General features: G+C 40.3%; 1 protein-coding gene across 3 annotated transcripts in view; it reads right to left on the minus strand.

The window, feature by feature from the left end:
- znf407 (zinc finger protein 407) overlaps window positions 1-17,468 on the minus strand; it is a 509,138-nt gene that overhangs the window by 224,315 nt on the left and 267,355 nt on the right. The window lies entirely within an intron of this gene.

The following is a 17,468-nucleotide window of genomic DNA, read 5'->3' on the forward strand; positions in this document are numbered from 1 at the left end:
AATCTACTGTAAGGGGTTGCATATTGTGTAATGCATTCAAGTGTTTAATCATTATTGAGTTGCATCTTTAAATTCAGCAAATGTGCTTGCTTCACCTTTGTTAGTCTTGAATTTATGTTACTTCCGGCCATTAGTCTAAATTTCCTCTGCCACTTCATATGTTCCTATGGTAGTATAACCACAGCGGCATTTCATACCAAACCTGAGAATAGAAAGGTACTGAGATTTCAGGTTGAAAATAAATTTATTATCCAAGTACATATATGTCACTATATACAACCCTGATATTCATTTTCTTACAGGCATTCACAGTAAGTACAAGAAACATAATACGTAGAATCAATGAAAGATCGCCCCCAACAGGACAGACAAACAATGTGCAAAAGACAACAAAAATACAAAAAGAAAAAAGGAATAATAATAATAATAATAAAGTTGTAATAGCATGTATCTCACAACTAATCTACACTCACTTAGATAACCAGAACATACTTATAGAAGAGCAGAAAGGGGGCCATAAGGGTATAAAAGGATGTAAACAGCAAACGATACAATCGATTCCGTAATTCTAACTCAAGCCCAGCAGAAAAGCAGAAATATTTCAACTTCTAATATCAACAAGGAAAAAGCATTTAATTTTGCCCACACTCATGGTTAATAGAAGTTCTTAATCTATATAAACTACACCGAATACTTGTAAAATTCCTTCAACATCTGATGAAGCATTGGCATACCATAATCACCCAATCTATTAACGACCAAAAAAGAACAACCACTGTTATCAAAATAAACCAATGCATTTCCCAGAGTGACTCTCGATGGTCTTGTCTAGCTTTAAACCTGTTCTCTAATTAACTGGACTGGATGGAAATAGGGTATCGAATCAGAAACAACTGAACAAATTATACTTTGGCATGCCTTCTATACATGGACAATTTGAAATTATACGCTCCTTTATCAGTACAGCTAAAGCAATTAATTCAAATAGTAAAACTATTTTATGAAGGTATAGGCATGAACTTTTGACTAGATAAGTACAGAACATTAAAAATAAAGAAAGGAGTAATCGAGCTGGTAGAATATAAAACAGAGCAGCAGGATACAATGCAATCGATGGATGAGTATCTGGGATATCAACAAGCATAGGTCATAGTGTTATTGTGGGAAAACCTTCGACAAAATTTACTTCAAGGCTTAGAAAAATCAGCTCAACAGAGCTCAATAGTAAAAATATAACAGAGACAATAAACACTTCCATCATACCCATATTAACGTACCCTTTTGGCATAACACCTTAGCTCAAAACTGATCTGGAAAATTTACTAAGAAAAATAAGAACTGAAATGACAAATTGTATAAAACCCTGTGTATACTCGAACACACTTAGATTAACACTGCCTCGGACAGGGGGAGGAAGAGGAATAACAGACATAAATATTTCCACAACAGTCAGATAAAACTTCTAAGGATATAGTTTCATCAACCAAAACAAGATTCAGCACTCCATGCAAGCATATGTAATTCTGATAAGAAATACACACCACTAAAAATTTAAATAAAAGCACGACCCAGAAAAATGAAGGAATTATCACTACAGAAGAAAAATGCTAATAATGGAAGAGCGTAACTCTCCAAGGCAGATATCCCCATGATCTGAGCAGACTAGATGTCAACAAGGAAGTGTTGAATGTCTGGCTCAGAGTTGAAGACCTCTTCCCAGAAACAGAGGGGTTCCCTGTGGCAATACAGGACCAGGTGGTTAACACAAAACATTATCAAAAATACTTAATAAAAGATCAACAAATTCAAGGTGGGTAAATGCAGAAGGTCCCAAGAAGAACGAAAAAGAATCTAACATATTACAGTGTCCTGCAGCAACTTAACTCAGTCTAATTACTTACATAGGCATAATCAATTCGCAAACCAAAATCTCGCTTTAAAATACAAACTCATAAAAGACACCACATCTTACTATAAATACAAGCCTGATTCAGTTTTAGAGTCAGAGTCCTGCAAATTATATTAAGGTCGATCCATTATTACAGGTAGGACAATCCATACTAACTGTCTGGATATAATATTACAGGAATCACAACTTAAATAATAGATATAGTCATTACATATAACATACAGAAATCAATAAGTGAAAAATACTAGAAATATGAAGAATTGAAAGAATATGGAACATCAACAGGGTATACATTGTCCTAATAGAAATAACTAAAACTAGTATCAACCCAAAGTCACCATACAACAGCATTAAGCAACTAACACTACACAGCAATATTCATGTAAATCTATCAAAAGCCACCATACTAAACCCCACTAGAATAGTCCAAAAGTCTCTAGCAATTGAGAAATGAGTGTGCTTGGCTATAACAAATAAATAAACAACAAATAACAAAAAACGACCCTGAATGTGAGTCCATAGGTTGTGGGAACAGTTCAGTGATGAGGCGAGTGAAATTGAATGGAGTTATCCCTTCTGGTTCAAGAGCCTGCTAGTTGAGGGGTAATAACTGTTCCTGAACCTGGTGGTGTGAGTACTTTCTTCCTAACTGCAGCAGTGAGAAGAAAGCATGGCCTGGATGGTGGGGGTTCTCGATGATGGATGCTGCTTTCCTGCGACAGCACTCTGTGCAGATATGCTCAATGGTGGGGAGGGCTTTACGGAAACGGACAGGACCATATCCACTACATTTTGTAGGCTTTTTCATGCAAGGGCATTGGTGTTTTCATACCAGGCCATGAAGCAACCGGACAATATACTCTTCGCCACACATCAATAGAAGTTTGTCAACATTTTAGATGACTTGACGAGTCTTTGCAAGCTTCTCAGAAAGTAGAGGGGCTGCCCATGTTTTCTTTGTAATTGCATTTAATTGCTGGGTCCAGGACAAATCCACTGAAATGATAACACAGAGAAATTTAAAGTTGTTGATCCTCTCCACCTTTGAATCTCCAATGAGTTCTGGCTCATAGACCTCCGGTTTCCTCTTCCTGAAGTCAGTAATCATCTCCCTGGTCTTGCTGACATTGAGTGAGAAGTTGTTGTGACATCACTCAACCAGATTTTCAATATCCCTCCTATTGTAGATGCTGATTTGTAATCACCTTTGAGTCAGCCTAGGACAGTGGTGTCAACAGCAAATTTAAATATGGCACTTGAGCTGTGCTTAACCTCACAGTCATAAGTGTAAAGTGAGTAGAGCAGGGGCTAAGCGTATAGCCTCGGGAGGGTAGATAGCATGCGTGAGACACCGAGACATTTTGTGCTGAGCTTACAAAACTTCTAAATAAAACACATCAAAGTTGCTGGTGAATGCAGCAGGCCAGGCAGCATGTCTAGGAAGAGGTACAGTCGACGTTTCGGGCCTAGACCCTTCGTCAGGAAGGGTCTCGGCCTGAAACGTCGACTGTACCTCTTCCTAGAGATGCTGCCTGGCCTGCTGCATTCACCAGCAACTTTGATGTGTGTTGCTTAAATTTCCAGCATCTGCAGAATTCCTCAGTGTTTGCGTTTTAAACTTCTAAATATACTTCTTTTGCACTACTCTCACTACAATTTGCAGCCTGTAATTTCCCTCTAAGTAAAGTACTTTTGTCATTTACCAAATCAAAGGTGGTGATGAATCAGCATATAGGAGGGAGACTGAAAGTCTGGCTGAGTGGTCCCACAACAACCTCTCACTCATTGTCAGCAAGATCAAGAAGCTGATTATTGACATCAGGAGGAAAAAACCGAAGGTTCATAAGCAAGCGTTCAACGGAGGATAAGAAGTGCAGAGGGTCAGCAACTTTAAATTTCTCGGTGTTATCCTTTCAGAGGATCTGTCCTGGGTCCGGCATGTTGGTGCCATCACAAAGAAAGCACAGCAATGCCTCCAGTTTCTTAGAAGTTTGAAGTTTTGGCATCTAAAACTTTTGACAAACTTCTGCAGATGCATGATGGAGAGTACATTGACTGGTTGCATCGCAGCCTGGTAAGGAAACACCAAAGCCCTTGAATGGAAAAGCCTACAAAAAATAGTGGAGACTGTTAGAATCAGAATTGGAATCAGGTTTATTATCACCAGCATGTGACATGAAATTTGTTTTGCAACTCCAAAACTAACTGAATGAAAAACATGGGACCAGGGATAAATGTGTCTACTTCGTTTTCACTTTACTGAGACTCTCACTTATGATTTGTGCATAATGATGCATTCCATTCACTTACTTTTACATATAATTCATATTGAATTGTGTAAACAACAAAGAATGCTTAATGAAACAATATACGTTTGTATTTAAAATATTACTCAAATATTAAATAATAAATAGACTGCACTCCTCCCTGCTTAGCTATAAACTCCAACTCAATATAGCCTGCATTTCCACTTACACACACACACACACACATATACACATTACATATACATACAGTATACTACATAACACAACCGTAAAGACATCCACAATAGTAAATTTTAAATTGTCCCATTCACGCCTAAAGATTGTATTGCTGTGCAGGATTTCTTACTTTTGTGGGATAATATCTTTCCTGACAAGGGGGTGAAGTCACTTTGCCAGAACAATGCAGGCACCTTCCAGGGATGGAGAGGCGCAGTTCCTGGCAGCTTCTGGATGTACTGGCATCCTGAACAGTGGCTGGCGAGCTGCTCCATCTGCTGATGTATCCCAGGCCATCAAACAAAACTTTGAGACAATGCTTTCACTTTGACCACTCCTAAGTAACCTGCATGTACCTCCCTTAACACTGCTTGTATGGTACAACAACTCTCATCCCCACATAAGGCAACCCCTGTCATGGGCAAATTCATCCCAACACTGGTAAAAATGGGAGAACTGGAAGTTCTCCTGCACATTCTAGCTATTTGCGTCGCCATGTAGACCTGAGACAGCATGGGTTCTTTTCTGGTTTCCCTTTGGATTATCTCAGCCGTAATAAGGAGAACTTTGATTGCGTTAGTGAGAATACATCAAGGGGAGTGTCCTCTTTTGTAAATTTTTCAGTTATTCCCTTTTCCAAGGGTAAACAGGACAATCCATCAGGATTTACATGACTAGCCACCCTCTTGAAATCAATCTTATAGCTGTGTCCTCCAAGAAACAGAGCTCATCTCTACATTTGTGCTGCTGCTGTTAGTAGAACACCTTTCTGTAGATTGAAAATGGACACTAGTGATTGATAATCAGTAATGAGGGTAAACTCTCTCCCAAACAAGTACGAGTTGAAATATTTTACACCCCAAACCAGACTCAAGGCCTCTCTGTCAATCTATGAGTAATTTTTCTCTGCAGCGGTAAGGGAACATTATACAAAGGCTATGGGCATTCATTTCTATCACTCATATAAAATAGGACATGACTGCACCTATACCATAAGGTGAGGCATCACAAGTCTTTTGTAAAGACACTTCACACTGCTTTGTCCATTGCCATTTCTTCCCGATCTGTAGTAATGAGCTCAAAGGGGGAGCACAGTAGCCAGGTTTGACAGGAACCTGTTAGAGTTATTGACAAATCCTAAACAGGTCCATGACTGTGACACCACTGCTTGAATTTTCTCAGCACACTTGTAATCCTTGTGCATTAATGACGTGACCACAGCAAGTGATGTTTGGTTTAAACTATTCACAATTGTTGTGTCATGCTATGAACCCATAATCTAATATTTTTAACACCGTCTTGGGATTTTGGAGATATCCCTTGTCATCCAGGTAACACTGAGTGCCTGGGAAGTCTTGCAGCACATGGTCTATAGCAGGGGTAGGCAACCTTAAGCACAAATGATTTTCATTAATTTGAGGCAAAAATAACTAGATGTACATAAATGGATAATTCCCATATTTCAAGTTTTTTATAGCATTATCTGGCCCACCATCCGGTCATTAATATGTGATCTGTCCCACAGAGACAAAAAGGTCATCGACCCCTGGTCTATAGCTTTCTGTCAGAGTACAGGTGCAGCTGCGACTCCAAAAATAAGCTTATAATAGCAATAGAGCCCTTTGTGAATGTTTATGATGAGAAATACTTTGAATTTTTCCTCCACCTCTATCTGCAGGTAGGCCTTAGTTAAGTCCACTTTGACTGAGTGTTTTCCTCCAGGAAGGTTTGGAAAGATATTCTCTGTCTTGGGCAGAAGATATTGTTCTACTTTCAGTACTGGGGTGATGGTGCCTTTAAAATCACCACAGATTTTGACAGATTCATTTTCTTGGCCACTGGGACCACAGGTATTACGTAGGTTTCACTCAACCTTGGAAAGAATTCCTTCAGCTTCCATGCGATCTCACTCACTGGCTACTTTATCACAGATGGTTTAAGGAACCAGATGGGCTTTATAAAACTTGGGTGTGACATTTTCATTCATCAGTATTTTACCCTTGCTATGCTTGGGCTTTCCAAAGCCAATTTGAACATTGCTGTGGCACCATCCAGTACATTTCTTAATTCACTTTCAGTTGACCCTATTACTGGGGATGCGGCAAGCAAATTGGCAGATGGATCTCCAATCAAGCTTGACTTGTCTCAGCCAATCATGGCACCACAATGGCCCTTCTGCTTTTACCACAAACAAGCCCAATGTGGCTTGTTGATTGTTGTATTTTACTGTTATGAATGTTACTTCCACAGGAGTTATCTTTCCTCCAGTATAAATACTCCTCAATTAGTGCACTATATAACATCCAGTTATCTCTTGTGAAATCAAACTCATTTATCTTTTCAATGTAGCCAACCATATTTGATTTTTTAAATTTATGATTATTATCACCAGTACTAGTTTATGAACCCATGAATTCCGTCTGTTTTCTGCCCTTTTGATTAAACAACAGAATGTTACTGAAATATTAAATAGACTGTAGATACAGCCCAGTCCATTATAAGTAAAGCCCTCCCCGTCAAAACTGAGCACATCTACACGGTTTGCTGTTGCTGGAAAGCAGCATCCATCACCAGGGACCCCCAACATCCAGGCCATGCTCTCTTCTCACTGCTCCTCTTCTCACGGGAACATCAGGATCCACACCATCAGGATCAGGAACAGCTATTACCCATCATCTGTCAGAACCAGAGGGAATAACTTCACTCAATTTGACTCGTCCATCACTGAACTGTTCCCATTGAACTGGACTCACTTTCAAGGACTCTTCCTCTCATGTTCTTGATACATATTGTTTATTTATTTATTATTATTATTTCTTTTTTTATCTCTTTCTTTTTGTATTTGCACAATTTGTTGTCTTTTTTTTTGCACATTAGTTGTTGTCTGCCCTGTTGGGTGCTGTCTTTCATCGATTCTATTGTGTTTCTTGTATTTACTGTGATTGTCTACAAGAATATAAATCTCAGGGTTGTATATGGAGATATATATGTACTTTGATAATAAATTTACTTTGACCCTGAACTTTGAACTTTACATATTCTCTGATTTTCATTACTGTCAGTGGTCAAAGTACTTCCAGGACTCTTTCACTTCCCACACAGTGTTGCAATGGTTCAAGCCCCAGTCTAGAAACCTGAATTCAAAATATGCAGAATCATATGCTGCCACAGTTGTAGCCTTCTGAAAGAGATGCTAAACCAAGGACCTGTTAGGTGGGTGTAAGGGATGCTGAAACACCACTTCAAAGAGAAAGCGCGTTTTCTTGGTATCCTGGGGCCGATGTTTATCCTCAACCAACATCACTGAAACTAATTATCTGCTTATCACATTACTATTTTTGGGATCTTCTTATGTGAATATTGACTGCACCATTTTATACATTGTAACAATCAGTGGATTTCAAGCTGTGAACTTGTCTGAACTGCCCTGAGGTCAGAGAAGACTCGAGCTCTCTTTCTTACCACAAAGTCCATGTGATCCACACCAGAGTAATTACCAAGACAAGGAAATTAAAAACACTCATGTATTTCCATTACCTACGTACTGAATTGATTATTTTTTTAAAAGATGCAAACTTATAATGTCTCTTTTTCTATTTAAATTGAAGCACCCTTTGAGTGCAGGTTCCCTGCTTTACCGAAGGATTATGTTTCCAGAAAAAAGGTCCATAATGTGAGGTAACCAGGGCACATGCTAAAAAGTGTGAGCTGAAAATAAAATAAGCATTTACATCCAAACCCCATGAGAACAAAATATATTTTACATCTCAGACTTTTGTGGACTAATCTGTAAATTCCACAAGGATCAGTTTCCGTTACCCAAACAACTGTAACGTAGGGGTTGTCTGTGCTGAATATTTATGTAATTATGACAAATATCAAACACAAAATCCCATGGGCCTGTTTTGTACAAGAGATACTCCTAGTCAAAAAAGTCAGGGAGGAACTGATGAACCCCACAGATGCACATTTATTTGTATTTTAATTTGGCATTATAGTATTTGCATCTGACAGCTGTGAAGAAAATAGACTTTCCTCCAGAGGAAGTTTGTGAATCCATATTGTATTGCTTTCAAGGCATTTGGAGTTAATATCAAATGCAATATCCCTTCCAAAAATACCACATGGAAGACTGCATAAAGGGATCCTGGAATCAAACCCCAGCAGTATCTCAATCCAATCAAATCACATTATTGGGTTTTTGCAGGACAATGAATAGGTTATGTTTTAGTAGTTGCCAATCAGGTAACTATGTAGTTTCAATTACTGTCAACCTACAACCTGAAATGTTAATGTGCAGATTGACAAAGGATGCAACAGTGAATTTTAATTATTTTATCACTGACAGGAAATACTTAGAGATGATTGCAATATTCAAATTGTAAAACTATGTTTCACAACCTGAGAGCCAGGCCTGACTATCAGACTCACGAAGGATAGAATTTGTTTCACACCTTCAGTTCTGATGGAGGTAGAAACTCAAAAGCCATTTTGAAAGATAGCAGCGTCACTTTTAACATGACACTGGGAACATCTAGGAAGTGCCAGCTCATGCGAAGGACCAGTTATTCACTCAAATTGCAAAGGAAATTATGTAAATTAAATATATTAGATTTTACTGAAGTTAAACAAAACATGCTGATATAGCTTCTACATATCAATCTCACTGAAGCAACCAGAAGAACCTGAGTAGCACACACAAATGCTGGAGGAGCTCTGTAGGTCAGGCAGCACCTAAGGAAATGAATAAACAGTCGACGTTTTAGGTCAAGACCTAAAGGAAGGAAGGGTTAATACGCCAGAATGAGAAGGTGGAGGGGTGGTAAGCTAGAAGGGGATATGTGAAGCCAGGTGGTTGAGGAAGGTGGGGGGGAATGAAGTAAGGAGCTGGGAGGTAATAGGTGGCAAAGAAAAGGGGCTGGAGAAGAAGTAATCTGATAGAAGAAGAGAGTGGACCATGGGAGAAAAGGAAGGGGGGGCAACAGGGGGAGGTGATGGCAGATATGGCCAGAGTGGGGAATTTGATGTTCGTGCCATCAGGTTGGAGAGTACTTAGATGGAATAGGAGATGCTACTCCTCCAACATGATTTGGCCTCATCGTGGCAGAAGAGGTGGCCATGGAAAGACATGGCAAGACATGGCAGATTGAGAATGGGAATAGGAATAGGAATTGAAATTGAAATGATTGGAAGTTCTGCTTTTCATGTATGGAGCTGAGATATTTGTGACTATATTTAATAAGTTATCTTGATCCCCTCACAGCAGGAACAAGGGCACAAAAATTTACAAAGCTTAAAACCTCTAGCTTATTCATCACAGAGGAGTTTATCTGTCTTCCTTCACAAATGGTATCAAACGCTTGGCTACTCTGCCAACACGACAGAATGCCCCAAAATCTTTCACAATTCCACTTTGTCTTCCTTTCAACAATCTTCTTATGCCACCAGCACTGAATTGAAAGAGCTTTTTTTGTTCTTTCATTAACTGACAATATCATCCAACTTGTCTGTAAGGTTGTGATAGTGGATCATTGTGGTAAGCAATAGCCACAGTACTCTAGTGTTACAGTGATGACAGCAGATTTCTTATTCTAAAAGACATGGGAAAACCCAATGGGTTTTTACAATAACTGAATAGCTTCACAGTCAACATTATTCTAACAATCCTGATGAAGTATATTGGTCCAAAATATTTCCTGTTCAAAATTAAGTTCAAGTTTAATTATCATTTAACCATACATGAATACAGCCAAATGAAACAATGTTCCTCTGGGGCCAAGGGGCAAAACACAATACTGACAGTAATATACAGTACAAGATACATGTAACACATACAAGACAGCAGTAAACATACAGTCACACTAAAGAGTATACGTAGCCCAAGTCCTGAAGTGATGCGTCCTGTAAATTGATCGTGCATGGGTGTTATCAGCAAGAACAAGCTGCTCTCAGTAGTCTGCAGCTTGACATATGCACACATGCCATCCAGTTTGTCTTCTACCGAGCAAACACTGGAGAGCAGCACTGATGGGAAGGGTCAGTCTTCAGCCCAGTAAGGGCAACGCGTGACACCACCTACAGTGTTTCCTCGCAACATACATAAAATGCTGGAGGAACTCATCCATCTTAAGCTCCTCCAGCTTTTTGTGTGTGTTGCTTGGATTTTTAGCATCTGGAGATTTTCTCTTGTCCAGCGTCTTCTCTCCTGGACTGCTGTAACAGGCAAGCCTGCAGCTTGATGCTTAGCCCTCATTACAACGGAGACCATACAGCTCCCACATCATCTGTCTCACCAGTAAACAAGGGAAAATGACTTGCAGCATTTTACATTACCAATATCCAACAGGGCATTGCATTTGCAGCAGAAACATCCAAGACAATCACTTGCTATTCGATGCAAACCCAGTCTGCGCACTGACTCCAGTGCCTTTATGTAGCAGGCAGTAACCAGTCCAGTTTCTCCACCAATGAGCAGCTCGCTGGTGCAGCAGACCCGTAGTACTTGAAATTCTTAATGCCCAGCATTGTCTTGTGTGTGTTGCTCTAGATTTCCAGCATCTTCAGTGTTGCTCAAGAACTTATGGCCTACATTTATTTAATATAAAACTAAGTTTACTGCTGGGCTTTGATCACATCTATGGATTACCAATTCAATACCACGATCTGATTTGCCATTATGGGCTCTTCATCAGCAAATCAGTGAAAAGACTGGTTTTCACATAACAGCTGAGAGAGCAGAGCAATCGCTGGCCCTGTCACACATTGAAGTATCATTTGTTATTTTGCTGAGCTTAGTATACAAAGATTGACCCAAAACAAAATCTGGGTACTTCCAATCTGCAACATTCCAAATTGCCAGATTAGAAATTTATTATTATTTATCCAGACATATAGCAAGGCAACACGCCCTTTCAGCCTAATGACCCCATGTGACCAATTAACCTAACCCAAATTTCTTCAGACATCAACCATAATGGAGAGGTTGGACAAACTTGGATTATTTTCTCTGGAACGTCAGAGGGTAAGGGTCAACCTAACTAAATTATATAAAACCACAGGGCTTAATAGTGTAGATATTCAAAGTCTCTTTCTTAGACTGGAAATGTTGTATACAAAAGAGTCTAGGTACCAAAAGTCACGGTGGTCATGGTGCCAAAAGTGGTGTCGCTTTGGACAGAGGAAATGGATGAGTTCCTCCATGACTGCTTTGAACCGGTGGACTAGTTAGCATTCAAGGACTCGGCAGCTAACCTCGATGAGTATGCCTCAGCTGTCACGGACTTTATCTGGAAATGCACAGAGGACTGTGTGTCTCGCAAGACGATCCGGGTATTCCATAACAGGAAACCTTGGATGAATTATGAGGTCAAGTCCCTTTTGAAGGCTAGAGCTGCGGCTTTTAGGTTAGAAGGGCCTTCCTGAAGATAAATCCGAGGAAGGCGATGGGCCCAGATGGCGTCCCAGGATGGGTTCTCTGGGCCTGTGCAAGCCAGCTAGCTGGAGTGTTTGCTGATACCTTCAACTGCTCCTTGCTTCAGTCTAAGATCCCCTCGTGTTTTAAGAAGGCAACGGTAATCCCAGTACCGAAGAAGAACAAGGTGGCATGCCTGAATGACTATCGACCTGTGGCTCTGACATCAATTGCTATGAAGTGCTTTGAGCAATTAGTTATGGCACACATCAACTACAGCCTACCAGTCAACCTCGACACTTTGCAATTCGCCTACTGGAGCAACAGGTCAACGGCAGATGCTATCTCTCTGGCCCTACATTCCTCCTCAGAACACCTGGAGAATAAAGACGCATATGTAAGGCTCCTTTTCATTGACTAAAGCTCTGTCTTTAATACCATCATTCCAAATAAACTGATTCCTAAGCTCCGGAACCTGGGCCTTAGCACTCAGATCTGCAGCTGGACCTTCATCTTCCTCACAGACAGGACCCAGGCTGTAAAAATAGGGGACAACCTCTCCTCCACAATCACTCTGAGCACCGGTGCCCCACAAGGCTCTGTACTCAGCCCCTGCTGTACTCACTGTACACCCATGATTGTGTAGCCAAGTTTCCATCGAACTCAATATATAAGTTTGCTGATGACACCACAGTTGTAGGCCGTATCTCGTGTAATGATGAGTTTGAGTACAGAGAGGAAATTAAGAACCTGGTGGCATGGTGCGAAGACAATAACCTATCCCTCAACGTCAGCAAGACGAAGGAAATGGTCGTTGATTTCAGAAGGAGTAGCGGACCGCAGACCCCATTTACATCGGTGGTGCGCAAGTGGAACAGGTCAAAAGCTTTAAGTTTCTCGGGGTCAATATCACAAATGAATTGACTTGGTCCAACCAAGCAGAGTCCACTGCCAAGAAGGCACACCAGTGCCTTTACTTCCTGAGAAAGCTAAAGAAATTTGGCTTGTCCCCTAAAACCCTTACTAATTTTTATAGATGTACCGTAGAAAGCATTCTTCTAGGGTGCATCACAACCTGATATGGAAGTTCTCCTGTCCAAGACCAGAAGAAGCTGCAGAAGTTCGTGAACGCAGCCCAACACATCACACAAACCAATCTTCTGTCCTTGGACTCACTTTACACCGCATGCTGTCTGAGCAGTGCTGCCAGGATAATCAAGGACACAACCCACCCAGCCAACACACTTTTCGTCCCTCTTCCCTCCGGGCGAAGGCTGAGGAGCTTGAAGACTCATACAGCCAGATTTGGGAACAGCTTCTTTCCAACTGTGATAAGACTACTGAACGGATCCTGACCCGGATCTGGGCCGTACCCTCCAAATATACAGGCCTGCCTCTCGGTTTTATTGCACTACCTTACTTTCCCTTTTCTAATTATGATTTATAATTTAAATTTTCAATATTTACTATTGATTTGTACTCAAGGGAGCATGAAGCGCAGAATCAAATATCACTGTGATGATTGTACATTCTAGTATCAATTGTTTGGCGACAATAAAGTATAAAGTATAAAGTAAGAGGGGGAAATTTAAAGATTTATGAGGCAATTTTTGTTTTTATACTCCAAGAGTGGTAGGTGTTTGGAACATGCTGCCTGGAGATGTGATAGAAGTAAATATTATAGAACGTTTAAGATATAATATTGTATTTGGATTAGCTGTGACTATCAGAGAATGAAGGCATATAGACCATATGCAGGGAGATAGGATTCATTTAAATTGGTATCTTGATCAGTACAGTCATGGTGGACCAAAAGACCTATTCTTGTGCTGTACTGTTCTATGTTCAAAATACAGTGGGTCTACCATCCAACTGATTCTTCACAACATGGAAATGGGGTTTGTTGAGTAAAAGATTACAAGGGATCGATGGTATTAAGGTGTAATACAAATGGCACATAAATTGCCCCACCAAGTTAGGAACCACCCTGTCATTAAAAATTCAGAAACATGCTGGGTCAGCATTTCTTCTGCAGACTGAAGATAAAACAGATAAACACATTGTTTGCAAACAGTGTTACAACATTGTTATACAAGGTGCACACAGGAAATGTTCCCTGACTTCACAACCTGAGAGTCTGTATAATGATTAAATTGCAATCAATATTTAATAATGCAAAATAAAATGGCCTTCAAAACTAATTAAGTAACTTAGCAGTTTTATCTGCCTCATGATTGGTTTAACCATGTTTCTGAATTTTTAATGACCGAATGGTTTCTACCTTTTTGAATGAAAGCCCCACTACCTCACATTCAGTGAATGTACACCCAACATACGTAGCCAATGGCATTACAGTCCTGTACTTTGAAGGAGTTGGGACTTCCCTGGGAGTTCCTGGCCACAGCTACCAGCTTCCTGGTGGAGCAATTTACGTACCAGGGCTTAAACAGAGAGATAGGGCTCACTTCATTATTAACTAAAAGCAGTCCAGTTTCATGTAATGTGACCTTAGGGATTCTCGGATGACCATCACTTTGCAGACAGGTTCTTCCTTTATGTAGTTTTCTTATTGACTAATTCTACATACCAGCAGGCTAAATGTTTGGGGTTCCTTCCCGTCACCCCCCATCCACATAACCACCTGCTCACACACCTAGAATACCTCTCCACCAACCGAATCCATTCCACTCTACCGTACTGTAACCTCGCCCCACTTTCTCTCTCTCTCTCTCTCTCTCTCATCCTCTCACTGCCAACCCTTCACAAATTGTGTTGAATTATGCATATCACAACAGTGAAGTGCTCAAAGATATCACACTATAAACTGCAACTACAAATATTGCAAAAATTAGCAAAAATAGTTTAGCATTATCAGTGAAAATCTCAGAAATCACAACAATCTGTAGAGCTTGAAGTGATTTTATTACATGGTACAGCCATTTTATACTTCCAAGCAACAGAATGAGTTTCTTAGGATCAGTTGCACATCATATGCCTTTAACCAAAGCAGTAGTTAACTGTAATGCTTCACTGAGTACAAGTTCATCTCTGGTCAATAGTGCTAGAGTCATGGCTACTGGTTACATTCAGTTTCTGAAGTTCAGGTCCTTTGAAGTAGTACAACAGGCGCCTGATTCTTGAGCGCCTACTAGGAACAAAAGTCAAATAGCCTCATACAAGCAGGCAGAAGCAGCATTTGCAAGAAACAAAAACAGAAATTAGATGTAAAGTATACACAATTTTACATAAAACATAAAAAAGACTAAGTAAATTTTAGTGTAAAGTGGTCACAGTATTTCTAAACTGTAGTGATATAGGGTTTTGTTGGTTGTAGCTGTCCGGACACTTGATGCTGTGGGACTTCAGGCTTCTATCCCTCTTGTTCAATAGTAGCTATGAAATAATGGCATGCTCCAGATAGTAGGGAAGACAAAATGTGCAAATACATACAAAAAAATAATAACAACTAAATAAATGATACTCAGCACGAGTTGTAGCAGACATCCCACCGGTTCCGGAAGTTCTGGGAGTCTCCTGCATATTGATAGCGGCTCCCTGATGCCTGCAAAATATATACAATATCCCAGAAACCGATTTTTTTGAGAGCGAGTGAGAGAGAGAGCGCACAAGAGAGCGTGAGAGAACAAGAGACAGCACGAGAGAGAGTGAGAGAGCGCGAGGGCAAGAGCGAGAGACAGCGCCATGGCAGAGTGTTCCAAAAAAAGAAATTATAAAACGTACTTCAACCCAGACTACACTAAAGTGTACCCCTGCCTAGTAGGGGTCAAAATAATGACAGTGATGCTCGCTGCACTGTTTGCAACAGTGACTTTTCTATTGCCCATGGTGGGTTAAGACTGTAAGAGACATGCTGAGGTGAGTTTAACAGGTGTCATTCGTTCATTAGCATAACTAATGTTATTTAAACTAGCTGGCTAGCTGCAAAGGAGCTACTCTATTGCAGACATCCCACGTCTCCCGGAAGTTCCTGGAGTCTCCCGCAAATTGATGGTGCTACCTCCCTGAAATGAGTGTTTGTAGGGTGGGATGTCTGTTGTAGGGTCCTTCAAAGAGAGATTGTAGGTTGAGGGATCAGTTCAGAGTTGACGTGAGTGAAGTTAACCATACTGATTCAGAAGCCTAATAGCTGAAGGGTAATAACTGTTCCTGAACCTGGTGGTGTTGGACCTAAGGCTCCTGAAACTCCTTCCCAATGAGAAGTAAGAAGAGAGCAAGGTCTGGATGACTGGGGTCCTTGATAATGAACGCTGCTTTCTTGTGCCAGCTCTCCTCGTAGATGTGCTCAATGGTGGGGAGGGATTTTCCTGTGATGGACTGAGCTGTATCCACAATTTTTTGTATGGATTTCCATTCTTGGGCACTGGTGTACCAACCTCCTGTATAAGTAAAGACATTGGTGCACTCTCCTTATTATGGCATCTATGTGCTGGAGCCAGGACAGGTCATCAGATATGCTTACTTATTTAGACATACAATGCAGAACAGGTCCTTCTGGCCCAATGAGCCTCACCATCCAGCATCCCACCAATTTAACACTAGCCTAATCACAGGACAATTTACAATGACCAGCTAAACTAACTGTACATCTTTGGACCATGGGAGGAAACCAGAGCACACAGAGGAAACACATGCACTAGTGTGAAGAACATATAATCTCCATTACAAAGAGCATAGGAATTGAACTCCAAACTCGAGAACACCCCAAGCTGCAATAGCATTGCACAAACTGTTACACTACCGTGGCACACAGGAATTTGAAGTTCCACAATATCTAAAGTTAAACAGTGTTCTGGTTCCTGAAATGGTATCATGAACATAAATGTGCAGCAAAAGAAAACCACCTCAGAAAGATGAAGGTGACCTCAAAGTCAAATTTATTGTCATATGCACAGTTGTAGTATATAAATTACTTGCAGTAGATGGCATATGGTATAAGATAAGCAGCATTCACGAGAAGAAAACATATTAAACATAAACTATACACAATTTTAACAAGAAAGAACACAATTAGGCTTAATTTAGTGCAAAGTGATCAAACTGGTCATAGCATTGCTATACTGCAGTGATTAGGGTTGTGCTGGTTGGTTCAAGAACCAAATGGATGAAGAGACGTAACTGGATACAGTTACAGAGTGTGCTTCAAAGGGTTTCCACTGACACTGCCTTGTAAAAGCCTAAGAGAACATGTAGTAGTTACACATTTCCTGTAAGCAATCTCTTTACGTAATACAATTCATATTACTTCCTACTATAGTTAAATTAACAGTGGTACAAGATAAGGCAATCATTACCATGTTTTGCAATGAATCTAACTTAATTCCATTTAATTTTGTTTATGGTTAGCACTCAGTGTAATATACTGTGCTTCTGCTTATAAATCATTCCAACATTTGATGCCTTACTGAGCTCCATTTCAAGTTAATTTTGCCATACTGTTTTCCATCTGAGTACGGCATTGTTTTTTGAAAACTTCAATGTTAAACACAACAGGCACTGCAGATGCTAGAAATCCTGAACAACAAACCGTAAACGCTGGAGGAACTCAGCATGTCAGGCAGCATCAGTTAACGTTTTGTATGTGTTACTCCCAATATCTACCATGTTGCATGCATACCTGAGATGGGCAGAGCAAAAGCCATGCTTC

Source organism: Mobula hypostoma, chromosome 1, assembly GCF_963921235.1.
Source record: "Mobula hypostoma chromosome 1, sMobHyp1.1, whole genome shotgun sequence".
Classification (NCBI taxonomy): Eukaryota; Metazoa; Chordata; class Chondrichthyes; order Myliobatiformes; family Myliobatidae; genus Mobula; species Mobula hypostoma.